Below are 22,842 nucleotides of genomic sequence, written 5' to 3'. Positions count from 1 at the left end.
TTTAGGAGTGCAACATGGTAAAGGTGCATGGTCCCCAAAGTAGATTTAAATTATTTATTAGAAGATAAGTCTACTTTGCTTAGCCTGTTGCATCGTGCATGAAAAAATGATCTACACTGACCTTTACTTTTTCTGATACCGTGGACAAACACACCTTTCAGGACAGTGCACTTCTGCTGTCCTTGTGTGCAGCAGAGTGTTTGGTTTTTGGTCATTGCTTAGCTCTTTGCGGTCCACCACTCAGGGCTCATCTCCAACATAACAAAGGATTCCATAAACACCACTATTTGCAAGAGGTCAACTTGATTCATAATGTATTAGTGCCGGGTCAGTTTGTCTTTTCAATGCCAGTACCCAGCCCGTTCAAGTTTGACATGCTAGCCTGCTCGCTGCCGAGCACTCGGAAGACGAATGGTATTCAGGGCTATTCTGCAGCTTTTGTTCAAATTGGACTGATAGCATGAGTCAAGGAGGGGCTCATCATATGATTAATCAACTCAGGGTGAATTATTTAATGACCACCCAATCGCAGCCTTATATGTGTCAGTGTGTGGAAGAAACAAGCCGTCTATAAACCTTGTACTGAATGACATAACGCCCCCTCTGAAATCTCCTAATGTATAAAAGTTAAACATCATTTAAAAAGCAATCTGATGGAAACAAGAAGGCATCCCTCTGCTTGGTTTTGAATGGTGAGGTGTTAAGCTTTTCATGGTGACATCTATCTCTCGCCACCTTCAGGGCATCTTTTAAGCTGAGGAATTTAGCCATTATGTGGCATTAACCTCATTAGAAAACACTCTTTAGCTGCTCCAAGATAAAATTGATTTACAGCTGCCATTTCCACCACTGCTCTCGATCAATGGTTAAACTATCCCTATTATGGCCCTGTGCACACTCACTGCTCTTTTCTCTCGTTTTCTTTAACTGTTCTTTAATTTCATCCCCCTCTCCCCTCTTGTCTTTGTGCCAGGTATGTAGTCAGAGTGGAAGAGGGTTTCTCTGAGATGCTGTGTGGTCAAATAAAATAAATAAATAAATAAAAGTGGATAAACATGATGGGATCACTTGAAGATTCCTTGAACTAATTAAGCGCAAAGTTGCTATCTTTTTAAAATGTCAGTGTGTCACTGCGGCCAGCTAAATTTGTGTGGGTGGTCTTAATTTATCTCACGAAATATGCAGGGATACAACCTCAATGTGTTTGTTTCTTTCAATCTTACCAAGGTTGGTGTAGCTTTTCACAGTTAAGGAATGTAATGGGCCTAAGCAGCTGCAGATGCACGGCCGTGTTTGAAATAAAGAAGCCCTTGGTTATTGTGGCCTTCCTTTCGGAGGAATATGGGGGTTGAACTGGTGTCAAGTTGTGACTGTCATGATGAGAATGTAGCATGTGGTATGGTGATCTCTGTGGCCAGGTGTGACACATGCGTTCAAACGCCGAAAAAGTAAAAAAATAAGTGAGCAGAGGACATTGAATGTGGTCATAAAATCTTGCCAGACATTGAGCACTATTTTTTATGGAATGAACATCACTGTTAATAAATTGTTATACTTTTAAAGTAGCATCCTCACATTCTGATACTGTATATTTATTGCAATGCTTGCCATTTTTTGTGCTTAATTAACTTCATATTAAGGAGAGAAAAACACTTAGTTTTTCCTGGACAGCCTATATGTGACCTATAAGAAGAGATGTTGGTTGCAGTGGCAGCTGGTGAATTGTTCTCCAGTGTTGGCACATTTTCTCACCGATGGACCGGGAAGTATATATCTTAGTTTGTTAGCTTGATGCTAACACATAGTGGAAACATAGTTTCATACAGCATGACTGTCTCCCAGAGTCAAGGATCATTTAGGAGTGAATAGGTCATCCACAGTGTTTATCAGAAAAAAAACTTTAGCTGACTATTGACAGATGCATTTAAAAGCATCAGGAAAGGCAAGTAAGTGTACTTGTCACAAAGCTTTTACAAGACAATGTCATTCATGAGGCATATATTTTATGCATATTGTGGATTTTGTTGCAGAGGACACAACAAAGTGCAGTTCTGTTCAACCGAGGGCCACACATTGGCTTGTTTCCACTTGAAGTTGACGGCTAAGACTGTGCACAGCCAAGCCAAGCAGAAAATCCACAATCCATGTCTCTGTGGCCAAATGTCAGTATATGACCGCCCACCTCTGACAGCTCAGGTTTATGTGGACGTTTAAGCAAAACACGCAACGCTGTATTTCTTTGACAAATCAATACGACCACCATTTCAGCTCTCCTTCCTCCCCCTCCTTCTTGTGCCTGCTCCTCTCATCTCCCTCAGTCCGGGAGAATTGATCTGCATGGATGGAATGATATCAACCGGCAGATAGAGTGATACGCCCCACTCCCCCCTTCCTTCCCTCCTTTCACCGCACTTTTGACACATAAATAAAATATGTGGCCTTTTTGTTTCGATTCGCCTCGGCGTTCGTTTTGAGAGAAGAATATGGCGCACGGGGATCACATGGAGCTGTTGGTAGACAAGAGGGAGCTGAGAGTCGGCTGGTTGCCATCACTCACTGTTCACAGGCGCCCTACAAAATCCCCTGAACTTTCCGACATGCACATTTATTAGAGTGACGCAGTCAGATTCTAAAGAATGGCATTAGAAAATAATGTGAGTGCTAAATTATTCAGGCATTTTTGTGCCATAATGCCTCACTTTACAACCACACACAGCTGCACACACACTAACACACAGAGACATATATAAATATCCTCCCACTTACATCTGATCCATTTAGTGTCAGAGTCCAAATTTGGCCAGGGAAAAAATGAGGGAAGGTGCTGTGTGAGGAGAAGAGTTCACTAACTCTGTCATACTTCCACATTAAGATGTCAAATCGGCACACAGTCAATCCCCACTTTAATATCAGCTAAAATAAATCACTACCATGGCTACATGTATTAACAGATGAATGCAACATGTTCATCCACACCTCAGCTAGATATTCCTAATATGATGGCAAAGGCATTTCCACAGCTGGACAAGAAATAGCTGCTAGGTGAACTAACCTCGTGTCCTCGGAGCATGCCAGAGCGTCAGCCTCGGGTCACACAGGCCTGCTGGGATTTTCCACGCTGTAGAAGTTTTTAGACGCTAACTTGTCCTCATGCTGGTCTCTGCTTCAGTCATATTTTAACTGCCGTTCCCTACATCTGAATCCCTCAATCATAGGTGAAGTCACACATCCACAAAAAAAAAAAAAAAAAAACCTAGGCGGTGCTCAATATACACACAGCCTCTGGTCTGGACAAAAGAGATAAGAGGCAGCCAGCTCGGACTTAAAGATAGACAGGGTAAACGTACTACCATGGATAACTGATGGGATTAAATGGGAATTATCTGTTCATATGCCCATGCAGACGCTCTGTATGTCCACACACGGCGGACGGCCCAGCCAGCTGCTTTGCATTGTGTGTGCGTTTGTCATTATCACAATCATCCTTATCGTCACAGTGATCGTCATCATCACCTCACAGATGGCATTGTGGTGTGGCGTGCTGTAACCTTCTCCATGGACCCATCAGTTAGTTCTCTTACTTGCTTATTTTGCTCTTATCCCCCCCCCCATATTTGTTCCTTCCTTCTCTCCTCCCCACCTTGCTTTCCCTGCCTTCTCCTTTAATTGAGTTTTACCAAACTTAAGCAAAAAAAACCCTGAAAATCAGTCAACAGTTTGCCATTCATCTCCCATTTCACTCATGTGTCCTTTCCCTTTCCCCCCAACCCTCTCATGCAATTTCCCCCCACTTGACCCCTTCCCTTTTCCTTCCCTCCCTCCCTCGCTCCCTCCCTCCTTCGAAAACCCTGAGTCACCTCAGACGTCGGGTGGGGGGTGGTTTCTTCAACAGCGTGACAGTGTGCTTAGCCCCGTTAAGCCAGCCTCAGCTTCTGCTCAGCTTCTGGTCGGCAGTGATCGGGGAGCCCTGGGAGAGAGAGAGAGAGAGAGAGAGAGAAGATAAGGAAAATGCTGAGTTCACAGCCACCACTGCTCCTGTTCCCTCCCTCCCTCCCCTCTCTCTGCCTCGAGCATCCCCTCCTCTTGTCGGGGTTTCCCCCCCCTGGAAAGAGGAGGGGAAGGTGAATCGACTGCACAGCTCTGACGACTGTAGTGCGATAACCTGTGAACACCTCCAGCTCCCTGCTCATTGAACACCTTCTACAGCTCGGCCACTTACTCTCCATCCTGCTGAATGTGTTATGTATTAAAAGTCTGTTACATTTCCACGTCGTAGCTACTGGGCCTCTGAACAAAAAAATATAACTGGTGATATTTCATATTACGTATTATCAACACATCCCTTGAGAGACCACAAAACTGCCAATTTGCTAATCCCTCTCTTACATATTTCATTATCCCTACTGTTCAGCTCCAACTCAGGACAAATCTTTTAAAAGGACAACCATTTATTAAAAAAAAAAGAAATACAGTAATGATTAAAAAACAGAGGAGTATATTGTACATTTGTTATTTTTCCTCTAATAGATTAACTGCTCCGTTTTTTGTCTAGCAGCTTTTTAGTGAGAGTGGGACATCCTAAAAAAAAACTGCAGAGCACATTATTATATCAATAAATCAACATGAGTCAGAGCAATAGTTTTGCTTATTGATATGTTTTTGTACATCAACGGATTACACTCTCTGAATTCACTAAAATCAGTCACTTTTTGATGTATTTAGTTGTTTTGAAATCAGTCGCTTTGTCATTGATGAAGTATATTTGAAGTGCATTTTAAAGGGACAGTCTTGGTGGTTTTTTTAAGTACGGTTGTTTGAGGTACTCGTTAAGTGTTTATTAGCTACAGTTACGCAGTAATATCAAAAGTCACAGTCAGTTCAAATTTGACTCTTTAGACCCAAACAGCAGGTGGGCATTTACCAAAACCCTGCAGTACGATGCATGTGACGACACAGAGGCCACGATACGACACACGTCATAACACATGTTGAACAGCTGAGAATTAAAAGAGCTCAGGCATATTGATAACAAAGTTAAAACATTTCAAATCAAGTCCTCAGAGCTCTCGAGCTGTGGTAGGATCAACAACACAAGCAGGTCAAGATGTCCAGTTGGGTCGTAGGAAACAGCGACAAGGTATTTATTTCATATTTCCATCTTTAAAAAAAAAAAAATAATAATAATAATAATAATATATATATATATATTTAATGAACCGGAATGGTTAATTGCCAGAAAATAACAACAATCTCCTCTAATATAAATCTCCTTTAAAAAGCATCTCAGTAGAGTATTATAGGATCAAACCCCCCTAAATAAAGGCTTTATCTGGGAAACAAAAGGAGACGATGACAATGACATGCAAAAGAGACATTTATGTATGGAATAAAAAAAAAAAACTAAACCATCTAGACAATGAAGCTGCAGCCATATTAATACTGCACAACCCTGCACCCACACATGTCAGAACAAACGTAATGTGTGTGATGATACTATTACCTAATTTTATTTTTATACGAGGTCATTCTGTAAAGTGCGCCTGTTTTCACTGGCAGTCTGAATTCTTCTTGAATGTGTGAACTCCTCTGCATATTAAGCTTTAAAAGTGGAGAAGAATCAGCTTCTGCTTGGATCTGCAGCTATGTATTTAATGCATTAGATATCCAGGTCATTAAACAACACTCTGACACCTCTGTTATTTACTACCCCGACCGTTTCCCACCTCGTTTAATCAGACTTTGACTAAAACCCGCTGACTCAGTGAAACCTTTTTTTTCTCTTCTCTGCTCTGTTTATGTTTATCTCCTCCGCTCGCTCCATTCTGCTCTCTGCTTTTCTCTCCTTTTTTTTTTTTCTTCTTTGCTTACTTACTCATATTTTCCAAAACGTCTATTTCTCAAGTGTACGTGTGTGTTTGTGTGTGTGTGTTTGTGTGTACTTCGGAGCAACTCAGCCACATAAAAATCACAAAAGAACAAATAAAGTGAAGTTAAAAAAAAAAGGAGCGGAGTGTTTTCCTCGCTCATGAAAGAGTACACTTATCAAAGGCGGAGAAGGTCTCGGCTTTGGGTTTCAGCAGCAGGAGTATAACTTAGATCAATGCAGCGGTCAGGTGATAAATGTGTAATTCTGTGATTTCGACTTTCACAACCCTGCATCGCTTCACGTGTGAGAGGATGATATTTAAAACAGCCAAAGTGAAGAGCTGCTTTTTCGCCTTAGAAGCGCTTTACCTTCGATTTTCTCTGCTGGGAAGGGATCACTTGAGACAGGAGGGGGAGGTGGATTGAAGTGAATAAGATGTGGCTCAATACCAGTTATCTTTAATGGAGGGATCCTGGATGAAGGGATTCAAGCGGGGCGAGGAGCAGGGTGCACCGAATGGGGAAAAAAACAGAGATGTAAGTGTTGACAGCTGTGTTTGGTGTGGTCAGCGTCCGAGGTCAGGTACCAACAAACACATACACACACACAAACACACACAAACAAATGTTCAAACGGAGCACATATATCATCTGTCCCGGGCTAAATGGAAGCTGGATGTGATTTTGTTCTGCCATCAGACATCTGATGTCAATTTCACACAGCGACGGGAGCCTCGGCAAGCTGCTCCGTACACCAGCAGCACACGTAAAGAAACCCACGTACATAAGGTGTACTGACGCTCATGGGTCCCCCCCTCCTCTTCCCTAATGTCTATGTCTACCCCTCCCTCTTGTTACACACACACTCACACTTGCACACACACTGGGATAAGTCATGAGGAAATGGATGCCCATGTTTTGTGGGACCACCTGTTCATCCTGGATACAAGTCTAAGAACCCAGTAAGGGTTAACCCTCTTTGTGAGAAGGAGCCAGGATAGCATGTGTGTGTGTGTGTGTGTGTGTGTGTGTGTGTGTGTGTGTGTATGACTATATACATGCATGTGTGTGTGTGTGTGTAGGTGTGTGTGTGTCTGAGCATTGGCAACGCCCTGTCTGAAGCGTGCCCCATGATTGGCAGACTGGCTAAGGCTGTCCGGCTGGGAGGGAACAGAGCCCACTGCTGGACCACCTCCCCGGCAACACACACACACACACACATACACACACACCTAATCCTATGTTCATTCCATGGGGAATGTCTATCCTCTCCATCATCCATCCCAAACTACCTACGAAAAAGGAGGGAGAAAAAGACAATAGATGGAAAATGATTATATGTAAATAAAAATGGCGGTAAAATCATGAATTACTGACCAGTTGATTTTTTAATTAAAGGTATGTTTTAGTTGTCGTTTGTCTGTCAGCCTAAAGAAATTATTCCGAACCAAAAAAAAAAAAAAAGAAATTCACCACTTCATAAAAAGGTTTTAAAAATAAACAGTGTGAAAATGTTTGGGCTGAATCTGCTGCTCAGTGTGTCCACTCCTTTTAGATCACATTGTGCTCAACCTTCAACAAACAACAAAACAAACACTTTGTACAGAACGAGGAACAAAAAACTTTTCAGTTCTGGCACGTCAGACTAAATGAATAAGAACCAGGACAAGACAGAAGTCCAAATCATTAACAAAAAAAAAAGAAAAAACTTTTATCTTTTTATTTGACAGGTCCACATTTGAGCTTTTGATGGCTTTTGTATAAGCTGATAGTATGCTAACCACGAGGCCAACGACGCCCCTCAAAAATATTTTTAATTAAAAAAATACACTAAGACACAGGAAACTTGTAGACAATCATTTACATTAAATATGTGTGTGTGCAAACGTACTTGACGATAAACTGACAAATACACAGACGTGTTGTTTCCTGAAGAATGAATTCATCTTCTTCTGAACGGAGAGCAAACCAAATATCTTCCTAAAACACTCCTTTAAGTCTCAACCATGTGGCCAAACACCAAACGCTCCCCCCCGACCTCACTGCACACAAATGCATCCCCACAAACCACCCTGCATCATGCCCACCCCTCCCCTCCTCACCCCTCAAATAATCACCTTCTGGGAGGTGAAGCGGCGGAGAATAGGAAGAAGACGAAAAAAAAAAAACAGTAATCTTGTCTTTCAAACGAAAAGGGGGAAAAATATTTTAAGGGGCAATGAATTTGGCGCAGCTGAATAGGATGTTGGTACATGTTTTACTAAAGGAAATATAATGGCAGACTATTATTAGATCACATTAATCACGAGTGTGCCAAAGGCAGTGACAGCCGCGCTGAAAAGGATTGAAAACGCTGGTAATGGATATAAATTACCCATTGTGTGATAAAAGGATTTTTTCTTCACTAAGAAGGTAAAAAGGAATAAAAACTGAGAGAGCCACTAAACGATGTGTGTACATATTTGCATGTGTGTATGTGTATGCATGTGTCAGTGTCCTGCCGCCTGTGTGTGTGTGTGTGTGTGTGTGTGTGTGTAATAAGTAATAATACAGGGTTATCAGTGCAGGATTAAAATTTTAAGGGAATCAGATAGTGACAGTGAGGCCTTGCATTAAAGGCGCCGGCTACAGAAAAGAGGGAAGGATTAAAAACAGATTAAATTGGTTTGTAGTGACGGAGATGAAAGGAAGGAGGAAGAGCGGGGGGGGAAGGAGAGTGTGTTTTGACAGAGGTCTGTCGGGCTTTTGGCACACTGATAATGAGTCACATCTCCCATGCACTGTTATTTATCGCCGACTTGGCTCACAAACAAAAGATCAATAATTTTGAGCAAATCTAATGTTGTCCTCGCCGCTAATGCGCTCGTCCATCACATCTGCCATCTCCACCGAGGAGATGGACTGATTCCCTGTTTATTTGGAGATCAAATGCAATTATATCACATGGCTCTAATAACAGAGGAAACCCCCCCACGTGAAAATGTGTGGGGCCTTGGATCATGCCCATGCATATGTGTATACAGATATACAGACAAGGTGTCACGTATGTGTAAATGATAATATATGTGTGGAATGGGCGATGAGTTGCGGCTCCATTTTTCCACATCAATCTTCATTTCTTCCTCAGACCTTGCCTCTGAAATATGAAGTGTGTCAGCGGCCTGTCCCCCCGCAACACAGGAGGCACACAAACATCCGTCACTGCAACACACCCGGTGTTCATCAGTTAGCCTGCAGCACCGACAGATGAGAAGACAGCAGATCCTTCACTGACAACTAGCCCTGGGTGAGACACTTTCCAGCCACCTGAACTCAATCAGGCCTCAGCGGAGGCAACATTTGGGTATTTCATTTCATCTTCGTCCCCTCGTTCACTTGAGGTGCGTTTGATTTATCTGCACGCAGGAGCGGAAATCGTATTTGGAATCTATAACGTCGCTTTCATTTGTGCTCATCTACATAGAAGCGGCTCATTTTGGTTTCTTTTCAACATGACGGGCGTTCAGAGACTTAACCCACAGTGAACCCACTCTCTGAGAAGTCTAATATCTACCAACTGTTGGCTAAGAGTACGAATCATCTGGGATCTTCTCCTCCCGTCCTTGGCACACTACCATGAAGTGCGCCCCAGACAGTAAAGCCGGTGGCAGGTGTAGGGCACTAAGCTCCTTCCCCTTCTCCCTGGGTGAGGTGTGAGGAGCAAAACAATGACAGACAAAGGTCACCTGGCCCACAACGACCCACCCGCTGAGGTGTTGACCTGTCGAATGCACCCCCGAGGCATGAGGAAGAAAAAAGAAAGGGAGGAAGAAAAAGAAAGAATGTTGGAGAGAAAGTAAAGAATCACCAAAGACAAAGAAATACGCAGAACAGAGTTTAGAGTTGAGTGATCACAAACTAAAATATCAGCTTCAGAAACTCCTTCAGACGGACTTCATCCCAATGATTACCAATGTCACCAGAAAGTGCCAGAAGTCATATCTGAAAGACATTCACTTTATCTGTGTAGTTTTTTCAATCAATGAATTGACATTTTCTGTTTCATTCATCCCTGATTTATGTTTTTTTTTTATTGTGTTGTGCATTAAATTGTAAAATGTAAACCTCTTCAAATTGTAACAGGTATTTTTTTTAGAGTTGCTGAAATTATTTACATTCTTGCTTTGCGTTCAAATTCACAGTTTTTCTGAAATAATAATCCAACGATATTTAAAACCACAAACAGGAAAACTAAATTATATAAGCGGTTATGGAGCCCACACTGCAAAAACTCTGTGTATTTCTGTCCATTCTTGATCAATACGTCTTATTACACTCAGTTTAAAACCATTCACCTGAAAAGTCCAGATAGTCAACTTCTTTCACCAATTAAAAAAAAAAAAAATCAACAATAAAAATGAAATAGTTGAGGATCTCAAAATGAAACGTCGCTTCTAAATTAGGTGTGTATTCACTTGCTCCACTGTTGGATATTTTCCCGCATTGTGAACAATTTTTTGCTTTTTTATATCTTGAAATCAAACGTTTGTCTGAACTTGTCCGGTGAATCTAGTTTACAATAAGAGCGACGAGATATGAAAGAACTCGGCCTGCTTTGGTTTGAGTGTTTTGCAGTGAAAAAGGCTGATCCTGAGTCTTTCAGGTCGGGACCTTGGCAGGAGAAATGATAAAGCCTTGACATAAGGCAGAGAGCAGGGAGGCACACCACGACCCGATGCAACCCAAGGCACCTCCTAACTGCACCTAATTCTCTCTCTCACTGTGTCTCTCTCTCCCACTGTTAACATAGCCAGACACCTACAACCATGGCAGACTTCCTACATGTTGAGAGCAGATCAGGGCACAGCTAAAGGTCAACATTCCTGGAAGCCCTGCAACAATGTGCTGCTTTAAAAACCAGCACAACGTCTTCACTGTAATTAACAGAGAAAGGGAGAAATTAACGGATCGGGTGGAGGAGTTGATTTTCCGAGGAGCAGGTCATGCAGAAATCAGTAATGCAGGAATCGACACTCAAACTGTTCCCTCCTTCCTCTGTTTAATTGACATCCGTGTATCAGGGGTAAAAATGCAAATACAGACACGAACATGGTGTTAATGACACAGCTGCACACACTCATCAGTTCTCTGGAACAAGAGTGACACGGGTCTGCACAAACACACATCACACCAGGTCAACGTCTCTGATTCAGCCAAAAGTCGCGCGGAAAAAAAAAGGAAGCCGTCGTGGACGCAGACACACACACATCACGCATGCCTTATTTGATCTGCCTGAAGAAAACACATTCACACCCACGGAGGAGACGAGTCAGAGCCGCTCAACGTTAGGTGTATCTTAGCTGAATATGTTATAATTCACCAGTGAGGAATGATTCCATGTATCAACGTAATGACAACCTTCGTAATCGTCATTGCCACTGACAGCATCACTATCATCATCAACACCGTCATCTGTAATCATCAGGCCCATCACCAGCCGTAGTTTGTTTTTTTTACACTGAGTGTGACATGGGCAGGCAGTGGATGGTGATGAAGCGGTGTTAGGATGCGCTCATCCACAGCAGTGAAGAGGTTGCAGATCTTCATTTCATCGCTTAAGCTCAAGTGGAAAAAGAAGCCTTCAGCGTCTCTTAACAACAGCACGACTTTTGTGTATCACAATGCTAAGATATATATATATATTGGTACAGATGTAAAGAAAACAATGTGTCTGTGTTGGTTGAGTTTGTTCAGGTTTTTGTAGAAATAATCCTCCAACGATGGACAGTTTCAAGTATCCGAAACATTTCTTCAAAACTTGAGCATGTGTTTTTTTTTTTTTCCAGTTTAATGTAATCTAAAGAAAAACCTCATAAATATAAAGGTGCTGCTTTCATAACCTCTATCTACACTGATGCATGAATGGAAGTATTTTCCTTTTCTTGCCAGGCTGGTGTTTTTTCTTCAGCTTTGGTCTCGTCTCCTAAACTAAACCCTTTGTCTCGGTCTCAGACTGGGCAGACTTGATTTGAAATCAAGACCACGTCATTACTGTGATTAGAAGGAAAACAAACAACTTCAATTCATTCATAATTAGATGTGTATCCTCTTGTCATGGCCGCAACCTTTCCAGCCTTACAGTCTGAGTGAGTGACGGACCTGCTGCACACCTGATTGATATTTATGGTCTTAGTCTTGGCTCTGTCTCACCCTGCCATGGTCTTGGTCTTGATCCCTAAATGTCTTGGTCTTCTCTCGGACTCGCAGCACTCTGGTCTCAGCTTTGTCTTGTTGTAGGTTACTGTGGTTGAGAGTTGAACACTACTGTCCAAGATGAATGAAGGCATAAAAGCCTTTTTCTGAGGCCTGACACTCGAGATACAGCTTGTCTCATACTGATCCAGGGTCATGAAAGCTCAGGGAGAACATCGGTGTTTCACCTCGACAAATGTAGAGGATCTTTACGTTTATCTGGAAAAAGAGATTCTGCATTTTAATCTGGGTCCCCCCCACCCGCTTGTCCCTCTTGGTAGCAGCATTTAGTGTTGAGGGAAATCCTCTGACACATATAATATACTTCATACTGACATCAGCCAGTGTTGCTATTGATGCGTCCCTATCTCTCAGAGCAGGCTGCTTATATGAAGCAGACTGGGAGCCGGGCTCGACTGACACCACCACAGCAGCCTTTGCTTCCCAGCACCTAACGCTCCGCTCTCAGCCCGAATATCGCCTGTGGGATTTCACCGCACTAAAGAGTCATGTCAAAGACCTTGACAACGTGTGACGTCTCCCTCAGCCACTGCTGTCATGTTAACCCCCCCCCCCCCCCCCCCCTCCATCACAACCCCCACCCCTCATCCCACACTCTGCTTTTTAGCGGGAGACTTTCTCCCTCAGCATTTTAAGTTGTCATTTTTTTAAACACACATATCAAAGCCGGGAGTAAAAGGAAGGGGGAAAAAAAGACAGATGTTTCTCTTATGCCTTTCTACTCGGAGTACAATGAAGCTTTGGGAAGAAAGAGAGAGAGAGTAGTGAAAAGGCGTTTGCTGGATCTTTTTGCAATCCACATCCTTTCTCCTGACGACTGGCAATACATCACTTGTATTGATGCAATATTAAATTTCAATATCACATGTCAAAAGGTACAAAATGATAGATCATAGCCTAACTAAATGAATTATTAAAGGCATACGCCGGCTGCGCTATCGGCTTCTCTTACAATCAGCTGTGTCAGAAGAGTGCAGTTGGTGATACTGGCAGCATTTCAAAGCTTTGCCGTTTTTTTTTTCTTTCTTTCTTTCGAGCCGCATCCCAGCTTTCTTAATCTAGCTTTCTGTCACTTATTAATGTTCCCAGGGAACTAAAAACCACAGATCTTTCCCGCCCAATAATCAGAAGCTTAACTCACGTCCTTTTATTTCACCAGCAAAAAAAGTCTTAAAAAAAATAAATGAATAAAGTCATAATTAAATATTGAATATTGAACAGAAGATAAGGATAGGAAAATATATTCAGCTTTGTTAGATATGTTAAGAGCAGAGAGGAAGGGGGGGGTGCAGCCATGTTTGAGACACTGACTCATTCTGTGTGATATGATTTATGTGCGCTTTATGTGCTCTGCGACCCTGTAAGTTTATCTCTGTATTCCCTGTCTGATAGAGTGACTCTCTGGCTGTCTCCACGCCACAAAAACACTGTGTACCGGACTCGATAGCTGATCCTTATTTATGAACGCACGTCAAAGGTGGAATATTAACTCCCTCATCACTGTGAATGACCGGAAGAAGTGTGTCATCTTTTTCCAATAGGATATTTGAAGAGTCTAATTTGTTTTAATCAGACTTAAAACGACATTCTGAGGCCCCGAACTATCAAAAGAACGAGAGGAAGCTGAGCGCTCGTCGTACCCACCTTCTTATGTGAGGCGGTTGTGGCTCAGTGGGTAGAGTCGGCCGTCTCTACACCTGATGGTCGAGGGTTCGATCCCCAGCCACATGTTTATTTGGGCGGGACACTTAACCACAAGTTGCTCACGCTGCTTCGCTGGCGTCGTAAGTGTGTGAATGTGTCGATTTGACCTGCAGAGTCAAAGTGCTCCGAGTGGTCAGAAGACGAGAAGAGTGCTCAAGTGGGTTCATGTGCTTTAAACTGGAGGATTATACTGCTTCTGTCTTTAGTTTAACACACTTTGCTTCATGTTTTATGCAGTGAGATAATTAGACTGACTTCACTAAGAGTTGCACTCTTGTGGGTTTTTACTGTGTACTGCACATTTAGCTGCGTTGTCATAGTAAAAAAAATCATTGATTTGTCCTTTTTGTGTCTCTTCAATGTTTACACTAACAAGTGCAGACATGTTGTATTTTTAAGATAACTGGTATGTATGGGATGTTTTTTTTTTTCTTTTTTTACAGAATGATCCTGAGCTCCATGGACAGCTAACATGTAGTCCGACATGTGTAGGAAACACTCTTTTTTTTTTTTTTTTTAAAGATTTATTTTTGGCCTTTATTGATCGAGAGAGGAAGGTGGACAGAGTCGGAAACAGGGAGAGAGCGGGGAGAGGCATGCGGGAAATGGGCCACAGGCCGGACGCGAACCCGGGCCGCCCACGCGAGGAGCAAAGCCTCGCTATATGGGACGCGCGCGCTGTGCCACCGGCGCCCCGAAAACACTCTTAACTTCTTTGGTCAACCGTTGTAGGGAAATCAGGACTTCTGGACCCTTTTGAGAAAAACTAAGAATCCTGAATCATCCTGTCATGAGTTTAATACAGTTTGAAGGAAGAATAATTTTCACTGATATTTGGGAATCTGGAAAATGATGACGAAACCGAACCATAGTTTTTCAGAGGTGAGTAGGGATTGAACTTGGTGCCTTATTAAAAACGTGTAATCTCAGGGCTCCACGAGGTACAAAATGTACTTTACCAAAGTCCATTCAAAAAAAAAAAAAAACAATAAACTAAAAGGTTATTAAGGAACGACTCCTGACAAAAAAAGAAACAGCTTACCCCAGCTTTGAGTATGTTAAAATATGCTTAGATTAGCCACCATCAGCTGCTGATCATAGGAGACCAAGTAAGGATGTTGCTGCAAAATTGATATGGGCAAGGGTTCAGTTTACTACTTAAGGGAATAGTAATAGGGAAATAAACTTATTCGCTTTCTTGGCAAGACTTAAATTAGATGATTGATACCACTCCCATGTCTCTATGCTAAATATAGCACTGAAGCCAGCGGATGGTTAGCTTTAGCGAAGCATGAAGACTGAAAGCAGACCTGGAAGCAAACATATTAGTTTCACTCTATTATTTCGCAGAACATTTCAGATTTTTTTTTTTTTTGTATCAGGGCTTTAATGCTCGTTTGAATGTGAGCTACAGACATAGCGAAGGGGTTTATGTATGCTTATTTGTGTGTCCTTGTAGCCAGCACGAGTCTGAATTCTCTTGTGCATGTGTGATGTCCTGAATCCCTAAACCCCAAGGGGTTTTAATTGCAAGGTCCAGATTGCCGGGGCTGGTTTCGGGCCTGGCGACCCCCATGAGAAGTCACAGCCTCCATTTAGCTTCCAGATCCCATGCAAACCAAACACAGGGCCTCCGTGTTAGCGTGCTAGCACTGGCTGGCAAAAATTCAATTTTCATCCCCCTTTTGTATCCAAGCCGGCTGTCTTTGCCCTAACGATGCTCTCTCAGCCTCGGCCCCCCTCACCTCACCTCTCCTCCCCCCCAAACGCTCCCCTTCTCTAGCCTTCTCCCTTCAACAACAGAACACAGTGGAGTCGTTAGGACCCTCTCTTCATTACTTCAAAAAACCAATCATTAGACACCAGAGTATATACGTAATTAGAAAATCACTTCCTTTGCAATCCCGGCTAAGTAGTTTACATACTGTAATTACAGGGACAAAATCAATTTTTAATCATTTCACTGATTGGGCTCATCAGCTCAGTAGGAACATTGTATCCTGCTTGTTGTGCGAAAGCAACATCTGGGCTAAAACAATTACCCTTTTGTGTTCCAGAGCGGCTCTGAAAATGCCTTGCTGTCACTTCCCCATGTCGTGGACGCTCTCTTTCTATCTCTATCCGTCTCCAGACGCCGTTTTCCCTTCGCCTTCGTCTTTCTTTCTTTTGCTCTGCATCTCTTTCCTTTCTCTCCCTCCTTCTCTCTCTCTCTCTCTCTCTCTCCCCCACTCCCTGCCCTTGACTTGGACATGGAGGATCACATTTAAAGCTTTATAAATCAATACGCTATAATAAGCTGCTCTTGACAGGGAGGGAGACTAAGGAGAGGAAAGAAAAAACAAAACAACATATTGCTTTTTTAACACCTTGTGTGTGTTTTTTCTTCGCCTGTTGTCATCGTCATTGTTGTTGTTGTTGTTGTTGTTGTGCTTTTTACAGTCACCTTTTTGAAAACAGATTGTTTCGTCCGCCTGAGAAATATCACCTGATCGCCATGTTTTTAGTTGACTTTGTACAGAGAGAAAAAATATGACGATGTTGATAATAGTTTAGACAAATGCGTAAGGCAGAAGATGCCAGGTCTTTGTCCTCCTGTTGAAGCGAGACATAAACACATAACTAAACTTCAAACTGCGTCTTCTCTCCTGGCATGTTTCACCCTTCACCGGCTAATAAAATGCTTTGTATTCTTGTCTGAGAGAGGCCAGATCGATCCACATTAGTCTGAACTCTCTCTCTTTCACTTTGAAAACTCAGGAAATCAGATTTCAGAAGGGGGAGCAAAAAAAAAAAGAAAAAAAAATCGGTTAATGCATTGATCACTCGGGCTGTATGCAAATCACATTTGCCTCTATTTTTTTGCTGATCAATAGCATTAATTAACGGCTTCGTTTTAACGGCACCCCGCAATCCCGTTAGACACCACCGTCGACCTCAGAAATCACCCCCCCCCACACACACACACACATCCCTCAGTAGCCATGGAAATGAATGGCGCGTGGCAGGGGCCATAAATCAGGAAATCCAATTTGACCATGAGCTCCAGTACTAACAGTAAAATATGAGCGCTAACGCAGCACACAGGTAGGTCATCTCGTATTGGACATTAGATTATTTATGGATAGAAAGTTATTTTGCCACAAAATGTCTCAACTTTTTCTCCCAAAATTATGAGAACTTAACGTAATTAGGGCACGAAACTGTGTTCAGTTGTTATGCGTAGTTGTGCACATCCTGTGAAGACGTTTGTAAGATGTCCTCTGGAAGAGCCGTCCAAAGAAAAAATACTTTCAACTAATCGTTTATAACAGGAATATTATTTTATATTATATTTTGAAAAATGATGTTAACATTTCTGCTGATGTTAAAGCAAATGTTATTTAACTAAATATAATGAAATAGTTTACTCCTCACAAGGCTAAGATAGGACGCCCAGAGTGCCAGTGCCTCCTCTGAAAATGGCGTCTGACTACTCCTTGGAAAAAATGCATGAAACAAACTGTGGCAGTAGAACAAAAATAATTATCAGTATAATTGACACCTTGGTTTTGTAACTTTGTTTACTGAAAAGCTTCACAACAAATGTGTTCACTAGCTATGATTGCTGTTAGCTAAATGCTGGAGTGTGTATGTATGGGGAGGGGGCTGTGGCCTCGGTGCTAACCAGCCTAGCTGCTGCTGCCAGCCATGCTAGTGTGTGGGATTAATAATGGACGCTTTCTGAAATTATTATTATTCCCAAAATGCTCTTTTGTGATTTGCTTTGAAGGGCGTGTATGCATGTGGGTGGGTAGGGGGTGTTAAGTGAGTAGGGGTGAGGTGGTTGTGAGAGAGAGGGAGGGGGGGGGGGGGGGGACTGGCTTGCTCATTTGGAGAGCTTTTCCAATTATACAATTAGTCAGGAATGTAGGGCAGCGGCCTCGGTGCTCCTCCTGTTCCCCGACCCCGGATAGCGAGTCCCCTCGCCTCACGCTGTATTTATATGTTTCTTTCACTCTTCTCAAGTAAGACAAGAATAAAAATATACAAACAAAAACAAAATCATATGCAAATAAGGACATGAAGTCAAAGCAGCAACAGCTCACAGTCCAGGAGGTGGCTGAAGCAGCCGGCGTCCCAGAGGAGCCGAGCTAACGAGCGCTGACCTTCTTTGTGAATGGGGATTGCGTGTGAACGACCATGGCGGTGCACTGTCGTGGTGATAGATAAAGTCACGGGGTCGGGGCTTCTCTGGTCAAATACAGTTTGTGGTATAGAGGTTTTTTTTTTTTTGTAAATTCAACTCCAGTTCCCACCGGGGCTCGAAACCCCTCCACATTGTAACGTGAGTGTTGGCGGGATGGAGCGTTTCGGATTGAACGCACGCTAACTACTTTTGATTCTTTTTTTTTTCTTCTTCTCTGGGACGGAGTGATACAATAAATTGATTTATGATGAAGGACAAATTGTTTTATAATTTGGCCCCCTTTCTGATTGTCCCCTCACTCGCGGCTGCCTGCTAGCAAGTGTGCTGCACTGGGTTTAATATGAAGCAACAACAACAGCGAAGTGCCATCTGTTGGCATGCGGATTTTCTGTAATCTCTCTTTACTGATTACAACAATGACTACACGAACCTCTTAAATAATTATCCCACAATGTAAGAAAAAAAAAGAAATAAAAAAAGCGAAATAATTATAATCATTAACTCCCACCAAGTCTGCCACTCCTCCAGCAAATGAAGGCTGTCAGAGCGAGAGACAGAGATAAAGAGGGAGAGAGAGAGAGTTTCTTCTGCTGTGATGCCAATCATGTCTTATTTATACCAGCGGGGTAGAGTAGCACACAGCAGTGACAATCTTAACCCAACAACATGGAGGAGCAAACTGTGGGAAAATTGACCCTCTCTACCCACCACCCCTGCAACTTATGTCGAGCTTTTTCTATCCCCCTACAAACAGGTTACACTTTGAAGTTTGTTACTGAGAAATCCATGTCAGGTTTTGGATTACAATGCCGACAGTTAAACAATTAAATGCTGCATTCCTGACCTCATTTTGGCCGGAATAAATATGCAGAAAGAAATCCCTTTTGGTGAACGTAAAAGTGAACCCTGTTCTTCCAGCGTTAGTCGCCTAAAGAGTCCAGAGCTTCAGTAGTATAAGTATATATTCAGTGCGGTGTTTGCTAGCTTTGCATGTGGAGTTTGTTCTATGGACATGGAAGAGACGCCGCTCTCCCTGTTGAAAGTTAATGTTCTATGAGATCGAGTTTGAAACTAAAATATTATGGTGGAAAAATTGCATCTTGTTGCTTTTAAAGAAACTTGTAAGAAATCTTAGAGAAAACACAGTCAGGGCTTAAGGAGGAGAGTGTAAATGTGAACATGTGAACATGTTTAAACACATGGTCACAAAGGTGTTCAAATACATATATTCATATACAAATACAATACTTTCTGTGCAGTTTCACGTATAACCTTTTAAATTACGGGATATGGTTCAGGCTTTTTTCTTTCTGATTAGACTCACGGTTACAGAAGAACTACTGTCAACAATCTAATTTTATCAAATAGTTTTTGCTTATTTCCAGAAGAAAAAATCTCCTTTCACTTAATATTATCCACATGCACCTGACAAGTCCAGATAAACATTTTATTACAAGCTAAAAATAAACTAAAATAAAAATATCTAACAGAGCAGCCAGCAACTATTTGTCAAGTTCCTTAAAATAAGAAACGTCATTTCATGTGTTCATTTTGCTTCCTGCATTGCCATCATTTATCTCCTTATATACCAGCTCTTGTTTTTACTGGGGTTAGGTTGGACACCAGAGGGTCATTGGGTCAAGTCCCCTTTAAGGACTACGGTTCACTTGGTGCCTTGCTTTGGATAAAAGCGTCTGCTAAAGTAATTGTAGAATTCATGGTGATTGCTGGAGCGATGCCAGTTCACTTCCTGAAAGAATCTTTTTTTTTCCCTCTAAGATAACATGTTGATTTTATTAGCTGTAGCTAGATATGTATACACAAATACCTTAATAAAGCTTCTGAAATCCACTCACAGGAAAACCAGTGATGTTGATCTGAAGAGAAATAAGTTCCACAATGAATCCTTTATCATGAGAGAAATGAAATGTATGGACGCATGTTCACTCTGGGCTTCCGTAGTCAGGGGCATGTGGCTTACATGAAGTGTAATCAGATATTTTGGATGCTTAGACAGATACACTTGCTAAGTTTTTAGAGTGTAAATAAAAGGGATGGAACATTGTGTAGGATAATTAAAGAGATTTACTGGAACCAAGGTTGATGTTTCAGGAAAAAAAGTTCATGAAGCATTTGTAAGTTGGCCTTTTGGAGAGCTGTATCATATATTATGTTTAGTAACAAACCAAGTGTGGCTTTATGATAAATGTAGAGTTGTAAAAAGTAGAATATGTTGACCTCTGACATGTCCTAGAAAAGACATTTTCAGCACAGAACAGACCTCTGGAGAGTACTGTTTTAGGTTTATTGTAACAAGGTTTAATCTGTGTTACTGCAAATGCTCATTCTTGTGTGTTTATGAATCTCCTTCTATATAAGTCATCCGTGTGTGTGTGTGTGTGTGTGTGTGCGCACTCCTGCGAGCTGGTGTGTGAGCGCTTTGTGTGAGAAATGGTGTGAGAACGCGTCAAGGGGAGCATGTGTTAGTTCTGCTTCCAATATGAGGGAAATCTGTGGCACATACCTCCGATATGACACAAGCCAAAACGACATGACTCACCCGCGCTATATTTGATTAATAAATCTACAGCCGGAGAAATGTGTTTCAAAACAGCAGACCATTACCGAGCGCGCCTCGGCTGCAGGAGTGAAGGATCCTGTTATTATTTTTATGAAGGTATGGAGACCAAATATGTGTGAGGAGCGTGACATCTGATGAGATCAAAGATGATATGATCTGAATGTGAATGTGACATTTGCTGTTAAATATGCTTTTTCTTCTTAACGTACCTGAACATAAGGTGATCATTCAGACAGGCTGTTGTCTCAGCTCATATTAAAGAGGACAGCTGCCGTATCTCTGCATCTCTGCATTTTATAATAAATGTTATAACATGATTTTTCCAGCTTCAAGAGAAAAGGTTTCCATTGATTAGCGCTTTACAAGCAATCAATTTTTACAAACCCGCTTGACCCCCCCCCCCCCTTTCTGTTTCTCAGGAAGTCGACCCCCAGGACAATGGTCTATTACGAATTAAAGGAATACAGAGGAGTGAGAGAGGATAAGCAATTATTGGAAAGAGGAAGAAAGGAAGAGGAGGGATGTTGGAGAGACGTGCAGAGATTTAAAGGGGGCGAAGACGGATGTGAGGTAAAGTCACGACAACAACAAAGACGACGATGATGATGGGCTGATTACATACAAGCAGGCGGGATGAGGTATGCTAACCCCACAAAGCAGACCTATCCCTCACTTATACCTGTCATATGATGTGACATCATGCACACACATACAGTGCACACGCTATAACAGCAGAGACAGGAAGGCCACACTCCTTCAGCTCCATGAAGAATGGCTTGCACCTGTTTACCATGTCACCTCTGTTTGCTAATTGTCTCCTTGAGCCACATAGAGAGGCATTGACAGCACCTTGGCTTTTTGACAGACTGAGTGTGTGTGTGTGTGTGTGTGTGTGTTTTTTGTATCTTTAGTCAGTATGTGAGGAAAAAACCTGGCACCGTATTTATGTCAAGTAGCTTTGGCAGGGGTGCAGCTAACGTTTAAGATGATTAGCATCGTCAAAAAAGTGACACAAGAAGAAGCGATAAAGTCAAGAAGAAAATAATCGGAGGTGCATGTATGGTGTTAGCTTGAAGTTTATGTTCACTTTGCAAAATTTGGTCAAGGTGGCGACATTTCATCTCTTTAAATCTACTCCATGAATGTCCCATATATCTGAATAGATTAATGAATAAGAGCATCATGTGGTGGAAATCCAAAGATTTTGATGCTGGCTGGAGGTCTGTTCAATGGAGTGTGATTAACAAACTCTCTCTGGAGCAGGCCGCTGACCCACCGACGAGCTGTAAGGTGCAGCTCCGTCTCCTGAATGTGTCTGCAGTGTGACTGAGAAGCATGGCACTGCTTAACAAGTCCGCGCTCAATCGACTTTCTCCGGATAAACAAAGATTTAAATGAAAACAAAAGATGCATGCGGGGGCGTGTAAGTGTGACAGACAACTTTTAATATCCTCCCCCTTTTCCCGTGAACAATCGGTGTGATCGTACCTGTGCGCCTGCCGCCGCTCCAACGAACGCCGGATGTCAGGAAGAGTGCCGACAGCTCCACAGAAGGTGGGACGACAAGAGCCTGTAAACAAAGCACACACACACACACACCAGGAAATTCAGCGTCATACATATTTGAAGCTTGACAAGTTTGCAGCACAGACAAAAGAGAAATACCCATTAAAATACTGCGTGCTTATCCCCCAAACACCCAGCGCCACATATTTATTTTTCCTCAGGACTTCCTGTAAGGACATGATGTCATCTAAACATCCAAGTGTAATCTAACAAAATATATAAACTGTTATTGCTGGTGTTTGTCAATCTTTTCCCATATTTCATTTTCTACATGTCATTTCTTTTTTAATCGGACGAGGGAATCATACTGGGACAGACGCACAAGGTTTAGAAGTTCACTTTTAAAATACAGTGTTGGAGAAGAAGCTTTGTTCTCCTCAGCACAAAACTATGAGGAGCCTCCGCAGCTCAGCAGAGGATGTTATCTGATCCAGCCTTGAAGCCCCGCCGCTTAAAGCCAGAAAAATAATCAAGCCGACAAAGTATGTGAGGTAAAAGAGTGCCACTCCCTTTTAGGGTAGCGAGTGACTGGGTGAGTGGCGTTTGAGTTGAGGCCTCGCACAGAAACTAACAGCAAGTGACTTTGACTGCTCGTGTGAATCACGATTTACAAAATGAGGTGCAACCCATAATGCAGGAGGTAGAAGTTGTACAGCGAACGAAACATGATTATCCATTTTGACGCAGC

At 42.3% G+C, this 22,842-nt stretch overlaps 1 protein-coding gene across 3 annotated transcripts in view; it reads right to left on the bottom strand.

The window, feature by feature from the left end:
• The window catches only part of znf536 (zinc finger protein 536), a 213,499-nt gene that overhangs the window by 155,703 nt on the left and 34,954 nt on the right, over window positions 1-22,842 (bottom strand). For all 3 annotated transcript variants that reach the window (XM_079339213.1, XM_079339211.1, XM_079339212.1), the window contains exons 2-3: window positions 22,077-22,158; window positions 3,858-3,967 (exon numbers count right to left, since the gene is read on the bottom strand). The gene's annotated coding sequence lies outside the window, so the exon portion shown is untranslated. The remainder of the gene's footprint in view (window positions 1-3,857; window positions 3,968-22,076; window positions 22,159-22,842) is intronic.

This window comes from Symphodus melops (assembly GCF_947650265.1).
Source record: "Symphodus melops genome assembly, chromosome: 3".
Classification (NCBI taxonomy): domain Eukaryota; kingdom Metazoa; phylum Chordata; class Actinopteri; order Labriformes; family Labridae; genus Symphodus; species Symphodus melops.
This window is presented reverse-complemented; position numbering and strand designations above follow the sequence as displayed.